The sequence below is a fragment of the Phoca vitulina genome, unplaced genomic scaffold, assembly GCF_004348235.1.
Source record: "Phoca vitulina isolate PV1807 unplaced genomic scaffold, GSC_HSeal_1.0 scaffold14, whole genome shotgun sequence".
Classification (NCBI taxonomy): domain Eukaryota; kingdom Metazoa; phylum Chordata; class Mammalia; order Carnivora; family Phocidae; genus Phoca; species Phoca vitulina.
In genome coordinates, this window is record NW_022589717.1 from 30,215,670 (window position 1) to 30,230,927 (window position 15,258).

The following is a 15,258-nucleotide window of genomic DNA, read 5'->3' on the forward strand; positions in this document are numbered from 1 at the left end:
TGATAAATGGATAAAGAAGATGTGGTATATATATATACAATGGAATATTACTCAGCCATCAGAAAGAATGAAATCTTAACATTTGCAATGACATGGATGGAACTAGAGGGTATTATGTTAAGTGAAATAAGTCAGTCAGAGAGAGACAAATATCATATGATTTTATTCATATGTGGAATTTAAGAAACACTCAGATGAACATAGGGGAAAGGAAGGAAAAATGAAACAAGATGAAACCAGAGAGGGAGACAAACAATAAGAGACTCTTAACCATAGGAAACAAACTGAGGGTTGCTGAGGGGAGGGGCTGGGGGATGCGGTAACTGGGTGATGGGCATTAAGGAGGGCACTTGATGGAATGAGCGCTGGGTGTTCTATGCAACTGATGAATCACTAAACTCTACCTCTGAAACTAATAATACATTATATGTTAACTAAATTGAATTTAAATAAAAAATGAAAAAAAAAGTTATGTGATCCATTCTAGGGCATATTATTGTTGGCATGGATTAATATCATTGTTTATATTTGTAACCTCATGTTGGCAGGTAAGTGCTTGTTACCGTGATGATTTTGGAGCAACTGCTGTCTGCACAATGGGAGGTCCAAAAGCAACTGAAAAGGGAAGGAGAAAAACTGAACATATTCTGAAAAGGTTTGTACATGAAACAAAAAGATGGGTTTTCCCGTCTAAATTTAAAGCATGTTAATCATCAAATTATTTCACAAGGATCATTATTGTAATGACTTCACATTTTCCTCTAATGTATTTATATATCCACTCAGTACATTGTGTGGTAAATGGAGGGTGCTGTTGACAATACAAATGAGCCCCACCCCAACAGTTCTACAGTTTAGTATGCTCAGATAAACAAGTAAGTATTAGAAAAGTTCTATGGATACTAGCTTCTACTTGAAAATCTCTTAACCTAGAGATGATGTTTGGAAAGGTAACAGGTGATAGAATCAAAGCAATAGCCCCTTTGACAGATCATATGGTACAGCCAACTGTTTTTGCCTCTGGAGATCACTTAGTGTGTCCCAGAAAGTTCTCTTTTCTTTAAACATATCCAGATAAAGAAATGTCATATTTTTGTAGCCAAATTTAATTATTTAATAACTTTTATAGAATTTCTGATGCTAGAACCAAATCATTTACATCTTACAGTAGTGATGCTTCCTACCATGTCATGTGGTTAAAGATTCAAGCCCCTATTAGTAAAAATAAGTGTTGGTGACAGATATGAAAAGACAAACTAGTGCTAATATTTTCTTAATAGGGAGGGACCTGTGTAAAATGATTTCAGTCTTTATCAACAGTGGTGATCAAAACATTTAAAAGTACAAAATATATAAACAGGAAAATGAGTGAAAGTAGTCTGTGATCCCATCACTTAGTAGAGAGTCACAGTGTCTATATATTAAAGATTTAAGATAATTACAATCTGTTGGACACCTGGGTGGCTCAGATGGTTAAGTGTGTCTGACTTTGGCTCAGGTCATGCTCCCAGGGTCCTGGGATGGAGTCCTGCATCGGTTCCCTGCTCAGCGGGGAGCCTGCTTCTTCCTCTGCCTCCCTCCCCCCAACTTGTGCTCTCTCTCTTCGCTCACTCTCTCTCTCTCTCTCAAATAAATAAATAAAATCTTTAAAAATAATAATAATAGGGATGCCTGGGTGGCTCAGTCAGTTAAGCTCCCTGCTCAGCGGAGAGTCTGCTTCTCCCTCTGCTCCTCTCTGTTGCTCGTGCTCTCTCTCTCTCTCTCTCTTGCAAAAATGGATAAAATCTTTAAAAAAAAAGATAATTACAATCTGCACTTTTAAGACTACCTACATTATTAATTAATTAATTAACTCTCTCTTTCAACCTTTGAGTCCCTTACTACATGGCAGTGACTTCTGGGCCCTGGGTGTATAGTTATCAGTATGTCAGACAAGGCAGCTATCCTCATGGAGTTTGGTATATGGGTAGACATTAAGCTGATAACCCACAAATAAAGAATTGAAAAATACTGTGAAAAAATATTAAAGGGTGTTATGGAAAAGAATAATGCAGGAGCATAATGTAATTTTAACAACTAAGGAAGGCTTTACTTAGTGATGTTTGAACAAGGAAACCTGAAAAATGAGTGCCTTCTTAGGCACCTAAATAAAATAAAAGCCATGAAAACATAGTTCTAAGTCACAATATCTAGCACATATTATTCAGTAAATATTGTTGAATGAATGAATAACTATTCCAAAAATCATAAAATGAAGCAAACATTAAAACAGAAAGCATAAAACAAGATTTCACAAGTTAAGTCAAAATCATTAGTTGTGCAAATAAACGTAAATGCTATATACTGCTCAGTTGAAAGATAAAGTCTCTTAGAATAGGTTAAAATCAAAGTCCAACTATATGTTATGATAGACATTGAAACCAAACAACACAAGAAAGTCAGAAGAATCAGAGTGGGCAAGGAACAAGAAGGAGAAGGACAAGGGGATAGAAAAGGAGAAGGAAGGGGAGAACGAAAAGGGAAAAAATAGGGGACGGTGATATTGAAAGGAAGGTAGAATTCAAATGGCATAAAATGTATCATTCACAATAGATAATGTGGTCATGCACTTTCATGTGCTAGGTAACATAGCGTTAAGCGTTAAGACATTTAAGTCAGAGCTATTAGATACCTAAAGAGAAAGAGAGAAATATCATTGCTGTGGAAGATTTTCACAGATCTTCATATTTAATGAGTTAAGTAATAATGATTACTTATTATTATTATTTATTATTAAATAAACAATTTTTTAAAAGATTTTATTTATTCATTTGAGTGTGAGAGAGAGACAGAGAGCACAAGCAGGGGGCAGGGGCAGAGGGAGAAGCAGACTCCCCACTGAGCTGGGAGCCTAAACGTGGGGCTCAATCCCAGGACCCTGGGATCATGACCTGAATGGAAGGCAGGTGCTTAACCACCTGAACCACCCAGGCACCCCTTAAATAAACAATTAAAAAGGACATAGAATATTGGAATAATATAAAAGTTGAATTAATAACTACAGATAGAACATTCTTGCCCACAAGACAAGTATGCACCTTATTTCCAAGCATCCTCAAAGCTACCTTAATCTGTTTCAGAAACTAGACATTTTATAGACCACATTCTTTGATCTTATGTAATACACTGAATGAATAACAAAACTTTCAGAGACAACAAAATCCCAAAACTCTAGTATCTAAGATATGTAAAAAGTACTTGCACGTACATGTAATTATCGTATCAAAGAGGAAATCTTCAATTTTAGACTGTTTAGAAAATAAGGACATTGAGGCTATAACATACCAAATGTGGTTTGAAGCTAAAGCTCTATTCAGGACTTGATAGCCCTCAATGCCCCAGATCGTCCTAGCCCTTTAAATGTAGTTGTTGTTGACATCCAAAACAGGTGATCTCGATCAAGAACGACAATTCAGGGAATGTTGGAATTGATCCACTGTAAATTCATGAATATTTTTTTCTTTTCTTTCTCTTTTAATGATTCTGATTTTAGGAGAAAAAAAAAAATCTCATTTGGTCCTTGAACACTTGCCAACCTCCCTTTCTTATCATGGAGACAGCCAGCTAGCAACAGGCTCAGACCATTCCACAGGAAACAGTATTTGGTTGAGTCTGGTAATGATACTTGCTTACATTGTATTTATTTATTTATAGATTTTTAATTACTGAAGTATAGCTGACACACTCTGTTATATTAGCTTCGGGTGTACAGCATAGTGATTCAGCAATTCTAGACATTACTCAGTGCTCACCACCATAAATGTAGTTACCGTACATCATTACAATATTATCGACTACATTCCCTATGCTGTACTTTTCATCTCCATGACCTATTTATTTTATAACTGGAAGTTTGTACCTCTTTATCCCATTTGCTTTTTTTTTTTTTTTTTTTTTATCATATCCTTTGCTGCAGAACTCATCTTATATTTGAAGATGCTGGTGTGGAAGATTATAGTGAGGTTCACCTTCAAATTTTAAGATTTGAAGAAACATATGGAACACAAGCTAAAACAAATGTAAATGGAGTAAGTAAAATATCAGGTTTTTTATTCCAATGTTAAAGAATTGGTTGGATTATTCTTAATCATTTATGTATGAAAGTATTTATTATAAAGGCCAACCTAGCTGAGTTATAATGGGTTATAAATTTTGGGTTACTACTATTTGATAGTGTGTAGTTAAAAAAAATAGTCAATAGTTCTATAACAAGCTTGTTATTCAATTTGAATTTTCTGTATGCCTGTGGCAAAACTCATCCCGATTCCATTCCTTTCCTTTCTTGGCCACCTTTAGTATTTAAGTTATGTTTAGGCTCTTGGGTGTCACACGTATGGTCTTCTTAAAAAGTTTTTAGAGAGCTGTGGATATTTAAATTTTTAACTTCTAACTATGTCTTAATATATATTGTTCTTTAGCAGTAAAAACAGAAATAACATTTCTTCTATTCTTGCTGGAAAATTTCTGGCTATTTCCTAGAAAAGGAATCAGAGATTCAGAGTTGTTTTTGCTTACATTAAAAAAAAAAAAATCAACACAGGGGCACCTGGGTGGCTCAATCAGTTAAGCATCTGACTTTTTTTTTTTTAAGATTATATTTATTTATTTGAGAGAGAGAGAGAGAGAGAGAGAGCACAAGCGGGGGAGAGGGGAGGGAGAAGCAGACTCCCCTGATGAGCAGGGAGCCTGACATGGTGCTTGATCCCAGTACTCTGGGATCTGGACCTGAGCTGAAAGCAGATGCTTAACTGACTGAGCCACCCAGGCACCCCTAAGCATCTGATTCTTGATATCAGCTCAGGTTTTGATCTCAGGGTCATGAGTTCAAGCCCTACACTGGGCTCCACACTGGGCATGGAGCCTACGTAAAAAATAATAAATAAATAAATTAATTAATAAAATAAAATAAAAATAAATCAACATATAAAGTATGTCAAAATCTATTATGACCACCCATTAAAAATCAATTTCATTAATCTAATTTAATTCAAGCCATTTTGAGATTATTTTTTAAAATGTGAATGGCCACATTAAACAAAATGCAGTATGATCAATGTCTCATTAAATTCTGGATAATTAATTTGACCTTATCTCAGTACTTTCTTTCCCTATCCATATATTTATTCCCAGCAACATTTTATAGGTGTGTCTCACATAAACTTTCTATTTACAAATTTAGCTCTTTGAATAATTTCTTAGGACATTTTAATTCTGACAGCCACACTCACAAAGGTTTGACCGTATTATTGTTCTGGATTATTTGTAGATGTTTTGGTACACAGTGATTGCTTTCATTTAGTAAGCGTTAATAAAAGATGGAAACGTGTATGTGAAATAACGATGACAATATGTAACAAGGGCATTGAGAGGGTGGTGTGTGCCAGGCAATGTTCCGAGTGCTTTGCTTGGGTTTTCCTTTAGCCCTCACCACAACCCTTTTAGGTAGATCTGTTAGTATTTCTATTTTATAAGTGAGGAAACTCAGACACAGAGAGGTGGAATAATTTGTCTGTGGGCACACAGCCAATGAGGGGCAGGGCCAGATTCTGAACTCCCTACGGTCCAGTTCTAGCTTCTGAACTTTTAACCTCTAGGAGCAAGAGTTTCGTTTTAGTGTAGAATCACTGGGAAAGATCTGCAACCTTTGTAACTGAATTATTACAGCTTGAATAACATAAAAAAAGATAACTTATTAAATTTTTAAAAGAGAAAAACAATATTATTAGTTATAATCCCAGATATGTTAAAATAAAATGGCTCCGTTTTCTGTGTCATAATCTTTTTTTTTTTTTTAAAGATTTTATTTATTTATTTGACAGAGAGAGAGATAGCGAGAGCAGGAACACAAGCAGGGGGAGTGGGAGAGGGAGAAGCAGGCTTCCCGCTGAACAGGGAGCCCGATGTGGGACTCGATCCCAGGACCCTGGGATCATGACCTGAGCTGAAGGCAGACGCTTAACGACTGAGCCACCCAGGCGCCCTGTGTCATAATCTTTATTGACACTCTTTTCTATTTAGGAATTTTCTCTTCTATACAAAATAGAAAGCTCAAGGGATATTGGCCAAATATTTTATTTTGACAAACTTTTTAGAAAATTCTTGGTTTCACAATTTTTGCAGTCTGTTATTCATTTCATTTTATGAAGTGCCCCCCCCCCCCCCCCGCCAAATGCCAAGAACGCCTGTATTTTATTTTGTAGACTAGTGTGTGGTAAGGTGAGGATTTAAACTTAGGGGCTATTTAGAATTATATGAGAAATTTTAGATTTTATCAAAACCCAGAAACAGGAAGCAGGTGTCAAAGGGTAGATATTTCACTCTACAGAGAAATATGTGCTCTATTAGTGGCTAGGGTTTAATTGCCATATTTAATTCACTGAATGGAATTAGTGAATGTAGAACTTAAAATGAAAGGTTATTGCGAAAGCCAACTTTAACATTGTTTTTAATTAATTAATTTTTATTAATTTTTTTTTAAATTTGAGTATAGTTGACATACAATGTTACATTAGTTTCAGGAGTACAACAGAGTGATTCAACCCCTCTATACATGATGCTATGCTCGCCAGAAGTGTAGCTGCCACCTGAAAGCCAACTTTTATTTTATTTATTTATTTATTTACTTATTTTTAAAGATTTTATTTATTTATTTGACAGAGAGAGACACAGCGAGAGAGGGAACACAAGCAGGGGGAGTGGGAGAGGGAGAAGCAGGCTTCCCGCGGAGCAGGGAGCCTGATGTGGGGCTCGATCCCAGGACCCTGGGATCATGACCTGAGCCGAAGGCAGACGCTTAACTACTGAGCCACCCAGGCGCCCCTGAAAGCCAACTTTCAGTCTGTTGTTTGGAAGGCGCTTTGTATTATAGGATGCTTGAAAACAGTACCTGCGTCTATTTTTCATGGTGTTTCCATGAAGCTCAGTTTAGTCACATAATTAAATTGTCAAATAGATTTATTAAGTTGGCTTTAGGCTGAGAAATTTACAGTAAACATAATGGGAAAAGTAGAAGTTTACTTTAATTATTGGTCATTAAAATAATTATGTTTCATATTTGTCCTTGAAATGTTTCACATCTGATGCCATATTGTTTCATCATAGTAGCTCTGCAAAGCAGTTAAGAAGCTGATATGATCTGCATTTTACGAAAAAGGAAATTAAGTTATGGGGAAATGAACTGACTTAATGAAGGACAAGCAGGTCTTTAGAATAACAGGCAGAACGAGACCTTAAACTTCCACTTCTTTCTAGTGACCTTCCAAATGACCACACCTTTCAAAGAAGGTGATCGCTAAATCCTTAAAATTCTCAACTAAGACATTGTTATTTACATACTTATGTACTTAATTCTGTTTCAAACTAGGATAACTAACTCATTCTATAATAAGTTATCCAATGGCTATAGGTCATACATGATGTAGATGTTCTTTAAGAGAAATTGAGCTGTAGCCATGAAATACATATCATTTAAAATCATCTGTCATATGAAGAAAATAGTAGGCATCAATTAAATAAAAGAGGGAAAATGGAAAAAAATGAAGGGATTTTACAAATACAATTTTAGTGATCTTTTCAAGCTGTCATTACCATGTGTCAAGTTGTATTCCTCAGATAAAATTTATTATTAATTTATGAAGGACTAAGAGTGTTATCCCTTTATAAGGTGTTTATTTTTGTGACCATGCATGGCATAATTGGGAAAACCTATAATAATAAACTCTTTATAGTGATCATGCAAATCAGAGATAATTATATGGTCCAGAAAAATATCTTCTTTCATGGTATGCAAATACAGGCTTGTGTCATATTTTGAGGTATGCATTTGTTAATTTCTACTCTTTGTTAATAGGGTCCTTGAGAAGTAGTCCTTTGACTTTCAGTACATCATAAACAGAAGGCAGCAGTGGAAATTTTATCAGGAGAAATTGCACAAGCAGGGACTGGAATGGGTAAATAGGCATATTTTTACAGTTATAGCTATAAGAATCCCTTACTTTCTTATCACTATCATCAATTATAATATTCATTAGTTGGCCCTTCTGAACTTGGCAGTGTGTGCCAAGGGTCATGCCGTATTCACAGCCCTTTGCCTTTCAGGATTTGAATACCTTTAAACATTTGTTGTATATATACTCTCTCTCATAATATTTATTTCAAATTGACCAAAAATTTTAAAACATCTTGACATTAAATATGGCCATATATGTTTGCCCATTACGTATATGGCAAATGATGGGTTTAGGGAATAGTCCCAAACAAAACAACCTGGTAAAGTTTGTTTTGGGTTTGCTCTGCCCATGTCATCACCTGCATCCTGTGTTCCATTACCCCACATTAGGATCCCATTTCCCCAGAGCAGTCTCTTCTTTCTTAGTGTCCTCTGAGCAGGTCTCAGGGTGTGCTGTGCCTTGCCACCTCCAGGCACACAGGATTTCTTCCCTACATTGCTTTTGCTCTCCCCTCACAAATGAAATGGACCTGCCATGATCACAGGACAAGGCCTCTTGAGGCTTCTGTTCTGATAACCCAATGAGTTCATTCACTCATTGGGACATAACATTTGAAAGGCTTTAAATTCCTACATTTCATACAGGGAGAAATTGAGGCTGAGAGAGGTGAAGTGGGTAAAAGGAGAGAAAGTAAGAACCCTCCTTTGGTTCCCAAGAACAGTAGTAAAACTTTCTAGAAATGTTCGTGTCATGGGGAAAAGTTCTGTTCTATTTCCACTTCTTTGCTCTTTCTCTACCAATGTTTAAAAATGGAGGGAGAATTGAATTTTGACTATACAAGACTTACATCTTAAAATTAAAACAAAGCCAAAATCAGTAATTGGGACTACATTAAACTAAAAAGTTTCTGCACAGCAAAGAAATGATCAACAAAATAAGAAGGCAACCTATGGAATGGGGGAAGATATTTGCAAGCCATCTATCTGATAAGGGGATAATAGTACAAATACAGAAGGAACTTTCTTCAGCTCAATAGAAAAAAAAAAATCCAATTAAAAAATGGGCAGAGGACTTGAATAGACATTTTCCCAAAGATGACATATAAATGGCTGATAAATATATGAAAAGGTGCTCAACATCACTAACATCAGGGAAATGCAAATCAAAACCACAATGAGATATTACCTCACACCTATTAGAATGGGTATTATCAAAATGACAGGCGATAACAAATGATACAGAGAAAAGGGAACCCTTGTGCGCTGTTGGTGGGAAGGCAAACTGGTGCAGCCACTAAGGAAAACAGTGTGGAGGTTCCTCAAAAAATTAAAACTGGAACTACCCTATGATTCCGCAATCCCACTTATAGGGACATAGTCCAAAATAAAATCCCTATCTCAAAGAGATATCTGCACCCCCATGTTCATTGCAGCATTATTTACAATAGCCATGACATGGAAACAATCTCAAGTGTCCATCGACAGATGAATGGACAAAGAAAATGTGGTATATATACACAATGGAGTATTGTTTAGCCATATAAAAGAAGGAAATCCTGCCATTTGCAACACCATGAATGGACCTTGAGGGCATTATGCTAAGTGAAATAATTCAGATTGAGAAAGACAAATACTTACATGTGAAATCTAAAAACACTGAACTAGAAACAGAGAATAGAATGATGATTGTCAGGAGCTGAGGTGCAGGGGAAATGGGGAGATGTTGGTCAAAGGGTACAAAGTTTCAGTTATGGTATGAGTAAGTTCCAGGGATCTAATGTACAACATGGTGACAACAGCTAACAATACTGTATTGTATACTCCAAAATTGCTATGAAAGTAGAGCTTTAATTTTCTCACCATAACAACAACAAAATGGTAATTATGTGAGGCAAAAGATGTTCTAACCAACCTTACTGTGGTAAGCACTTCACAATATATACAAACATCAAATCATCATATTACCTTAAACTTACACAATGTTATATGTCAGTTCTATTTCAAAAAGCTGGATATAAATTAAAATGAGAAACACATTATGGAAATAGCAGAGGCGTATTTGCCATAAAACTAATGAAGTTTAACCTCCAGGGCCCTTCACTTATGTGGGCACCTTCCAAGGCACTACCGTTGTGCTCACATAGTCAGATATTTTTGTAAAGTTGGTAAGAGTAAGATATTTTATCTGGAAGACTATTATCTCTTTCCACCTTAGCTACCCTTTTGCCAGACTTTTCCAGATATACTTACGTGCCTCCCAGGCTGTTCTGTGCGTGTTATTATTAGCCTTCTTGGTGGAGGCTGTGCTACCATAGGAATATCTCTACCTCAGCCACACCAGCTCACCTAATTTCATGATATTGAAGGCGGGGCCAGAAGTTTGGTTGCTGTATGAATGATCTTTAGTCCCGAGCACCAGAAGTATATAGGCACTGGAAGAGAAACATGTTTGAAAGATATGAAGTCAGAAGCCAATCCATTTGTGGAAAATTCTTCCAATCTTTAGGTGTGTAAAAACTTATTAAACACAAAATTCATTAGCCATGTAAGCAGATGTTTCAGTTCTCCTTGTCACCCAGTGAAAACAAGAAGTGCCCTGTCATGAATATAGTCGACAATGAAGCATATTAAATTATAATAGCATCCCAAAGTAAAATTATTTTTCGTGTATTTCTACATGAGATCAATAGATATTTTTCTATCAAGAAGTAAATTGTAACAAATTTTCAGATCACATCAAAAGCAGTAATTCATCGAGAGAGATAAATTTCAAATAGAAAAGTTATGATAAATTGAGCCCAATTAATGAAGAGTAATAAATTATATGAACACATTGGAAAAAGATAGAACTTTTTGATGATTTGACAACAAATACTGACATCCACAAAATAGCATAAAAGTCACCCCACTACAATGAATCATCAATGACAAACTGATGGAAGGTTGTCATAAAGTATTTAAGATCAACTTGCACAAGAAAATTGAAATGCCCTGAAATCTTACAGCTCATGTATGGAAGAAACTTCTTCCCAAACTTACATGCGATGAACTTACAACTTAAAAACTTACATGTGATAAATGAGTGGTGAAGCTAAAAACATTTTTCAAAACTCTCCATGATAAAGAATACATTTCAACCTGCTGTGCTGAAGAAATGACTGAAAATCTTACTATCTCTATAGAAAAGTGTATTTTAAAAATTATTTGCACTTGAAGAGACAAGCAGAGTATGCAGCCTAGAGAGGTAAGAAAAGATATTAGAGAAGGATGTCAGGCCGTTTATTAATTAAAATGTATACTGTATTGCTAGATTCTGTGACATTCGTGGTATTTGTCAACTTTATAGAAATTATAATTGGTTGTGATTTTTTTTCTCATTCACTTTCCTGATTTTGTATTTTTAATTTTTATGATTTTTCTTAACAAAGTTTCTGCAAATTGTACTAACTTCAGGCCTCATGAAACCTAGATCTGCTTCACTTCCGATTAATACTGTCTTGCTACTTGATTTTTAATGTTGAAGACCTTACACAACTTTTCAAAGCCAATCTCTTCTCTTCTGCGAGAAGAATAATGAATACTGCCCCATCGGGTTATAGGGTTATAAAAGAATGACAGAGGGAGAAAAAGACAGGAAGGAAAGGGACGGGGAGAAAGAATATGTGGGAGGATGTTTTAAGCTTCAAAGCAATAGATGTGAGCAAAATAAAAGTGATTTCAATGAGATATTTCTATGATATGTGACCTCCTCTCTCTTAGCCTATTGCTCACCATTTTACTTTTTTATTGATGATTTGAGATTGTGATTTTCAATGTATAAACTGCATGGACTGACTCTCTCTTAAGTGTTTGTTAATCTTCAAGTGTGAGAAAAATAAAATCCCCCCTTTTTTTTTTTAAGATTTATTTATGTGACAGAGAGAGACACAGCGAGAGAGGGAACACAAGCAGGGGGAGTGGGAGAGGGAGAAGCAGGCTTCCTGCCGAGCAAGGAGCCCGATGTGGAGCCCGATGCGGGGCTCGATCCCAGGACCCTGGGATCATGACCCGAGGCAAAGGCAGACGCCTAACGACTGAGCCACCCAGGCGCCCCCAAAATCCCCCATGTTTAAGTCACTGTTTTTTTATAGTTTCTGAGGCAGCCGAAAACCATGTCGGAGTGATATTAAATTTGGGAAGGAGTTTAGGAATTCTGGGGACTGCTATTAAATGTCCCCCTTCTATGCCAATTTTTTTACTCTTCTAATGCAGAGTAGCACATATTGTAGTCTACTTTCCAAAGTACAGCATGGGACAGTTTGACAACATTTTATATCACGCATATGAAGAGTTCCCGGCTTTCTGCTTTGAGTATCTGTGCCTTCACGGCTCAAAGTCCATCTTCAGCAATCTGGTTCCACATGTGAGGTTGCAGCACTCCATGTCCAGGTACCAAATTCTGTTTAGGTCAAGGCTCTTTGTTTCAAACAGAACTCTAGCTCGTTTAAGCAGAAAGAAATTTACTGAAGGTTCTTAGTAGCTCCCAGAATCTTGAGAGAGCCATAGAACTAGTTTTGGATCTCACTCGGTCAAAAACAAAGAAAATAGAACAATCAAGCCAAAAAACAGTGGTTCCAAATGATTGATGAATGGTTAAAAAAGATGCAGTATATATACACAATAGAATATGACTCAGCCATAAAAAGGAATGGAACCTTGCTATCCGCAGTAACATGGTGGGCCTACAGGGAGGGTATTATGCTAAGTGAAATAGGCCAGACCAAGACAAATACCATATGATTTCACTTATATGTGGAATCTAAAAAACAAACAAATGAACAAACAAACAACAGCAACAAAAGAGAGAAACAAACTTATAAATATAGAGAAAAAACCGGTGGTTGCCAAAGGGGAAGGGGTGGGGATGAGTGAAATGGGCGAAGGAGATTAAGAGGTACAAATCTACAGTTCTAAAATAAGGAAGTTACAGGGATGAAAAGTACAGCATAGGGAAGGAATATAGTCAATAATATTCTAATACACTTATCGTGGTGAGCATTTCATAATGTGTGTAATTGTGGAATCGCTGTTGTACACTTGAAACTAATTTAATATGATATGTCAACTGTACTTCAATTAAAAAGAAGAACAGTGGTTCTAGGGAGCCAGGAGTATACCGGGCAGGCAGGACCCTATGCACCAGAGACTCTACCTTCCTTGTCTCAGAGGAGCTGCTTGGCTGTACCACCGTGCTCCCCAAAAGGGACAAACTCGGAGCATGCAGTGGCCCCCTCTCATTGCTCATTTCTCATCCAAATCCTGGCTGATGTCTCTGCTTGCCAGGAACTTAGGCCAGCTGCCTGCAGCCTAGCTGCAGTACTGGGGAATGTTAGTGTCAGAGTGAGTGAGAGTGAGCCAACCCCGAGGATCTGCCACAGTTTGCTGCATCCTTACAAATTCACTCTGAGACTTGAGGCAAGGTACTTAACCTCTCTAACTAATCCATCTTCTTAATACTTAACGTGAGGATTTTGGATGCCATAGTAAATTCCCAGAATCCTTATGGTAATACAAATCTGTGTCTGCTGTAGTTAGAACTCTGGCTTCTAGTGATGGAACCCTTACATGAGCTAGTGAAAGTAAGTCAAGGGTATTTATTCGCTCTTATAACCTAATCGCGGGAAGAGTAAAGGTGCCGCGAGGTGTAGGGGTGTGGGCTCCTCTGACCTCTCACGTTCTCCCCTCTGCTTTCAGTGTGCTGACCAGGAAGTCCGCTTTCTTTGGGAAGCTGGAGAAGCAATCCCTGACAGCTCCAAGGCTACTTGTAGCCAAACTATTCCAAGATCATAAAGGAAAAGAAGTCCTCTCTCCCAGAATCGGTTTCTTCTAAGGTCCAGAAGGCCCTTTTGATTGGCCAAGCTTGGCTTGTGTGCCGACTCCTGTGGCCAGAGAAGTGGAGTCTTTAACCAGAGAAGGGATATCACACAGGTATGGCCACCAGAGAATTGTTGGGAGGCAGTCAAGTGCCCAGTGTGACCGGTGCAGATTTGAAGAGCTAGGAGGCCACAGTATGTGATGTGGGATTTATTCATTGGTTTTCATTTCAGATATTTCAAATGAAATAAACTTCAGTTAGTTTTGTGAATCTCAGTGTTGCATGGGGCTTAGTAGGAGATACAATTCCACATATGACTCAGTGCCTGCATTCGGGGAGCTTAGAATGTAATGATAGAGATAAAGAGGCACCTGAAGTCCCAGCTGTAAACAATACAACGGTTTTAGGGTAAGAGCTGAAATCCTAAAGCTGATGAGTATGGAACTTGAAGGGTTACACTGATAACAGTTTTTGCCAGGCATTTTGCCCCAAATCATATTCCCAAGCCAAATACAATTGGTATTTGTATTTTAAGATCAAATTATCTTAATGATCAAAATGTCATAGATAAAAGAGAAAATTGATACTTTTTCTTGAACTTTTGGCCTTTATCTTTTTTTTCATGGGTGTTGTCTGTGTTGGTATATACATAGACAGCCTTTTCCTTTGGAAAGTTACATTATTGTGCTGAAATATATTTTACTTTTAGCAATAAATATGACAGTATGGTTCTTTGGTCTTATTTTCTAGACATAGCTTGTATAACAGAAAACAATTATTTTCTCCTTCGAATCAAGGAATCGGTAGCTCACTCTAAAATTTATCTGGACGGAATTTTGCATATTAAGTTATATTCTGTTGGCAGTTAGATTGTTGGAAAAGTGTGAAAAGTTTCAGTCAGTCTATGTTTTGCTTCGTCATACAAATTAGCTTCTTGGTTTTATAATCTGAAGCACATGCATATTAAGTAGAGGAAACTAATTGCAGTAAATCCTGGCAATAATCCGGATGTTTCAATAATATCACATTGTTAATTCTGAGTTTACTTGTAACACTGTTGCGTAAGGGTCTTATTTTTAAATTGTTTTAGTCTTGTTGGCCTCGGCTTCTCTGATGATTAAATGAATTGAATTGATTAGATTTTGTTTAATTAGATTTTATACTTCGATGTCACGTCATGGCTTTTGAAAGCATTTTGCACCCTCTTCATCGTGGGCAATACATATAGATTTAGCTAGTGGTTCATATATACTCTGTTTCTTTCTTTTGTGGAATTTTTATTGCAATAGGCAATAACCAATTTACATACCTCGGGGATGCTAGAGGATCACTCCTTGCTTTTAAAAGTAGGATATATCCACCTGAATAATATTTTTAGTGACTGCCAAAATGACTGTTTGCTCCAGCATTTATGCCC

General features: G+C 36.8%; 1 long non-coding RNA gene across 1 annotated transcript in view; it reads left to right on the forward strand.

Moving 5' to 3' along the window:
* LOC116637568 overlaps window positions 1-15,258 on the forward strand; it is a 64,267-nt gene that overhangs the window by 33,155 nt on the left and 15,854 nt on the right. The window contains exons 5-7 of the long non-coding RNA XR_004300498.1: window positions 549-655; window positions 3,956-4,067; window positions 13,721-13,954. This is a non-coding gene — a long non-coding RNA (uncharacterized LOC116637568). The remainder of the gene's footprint in view (window positions 1-548; window positions 656-3,955; window positions 4,068-13,720; window positions 13,955-15,258) is intronic.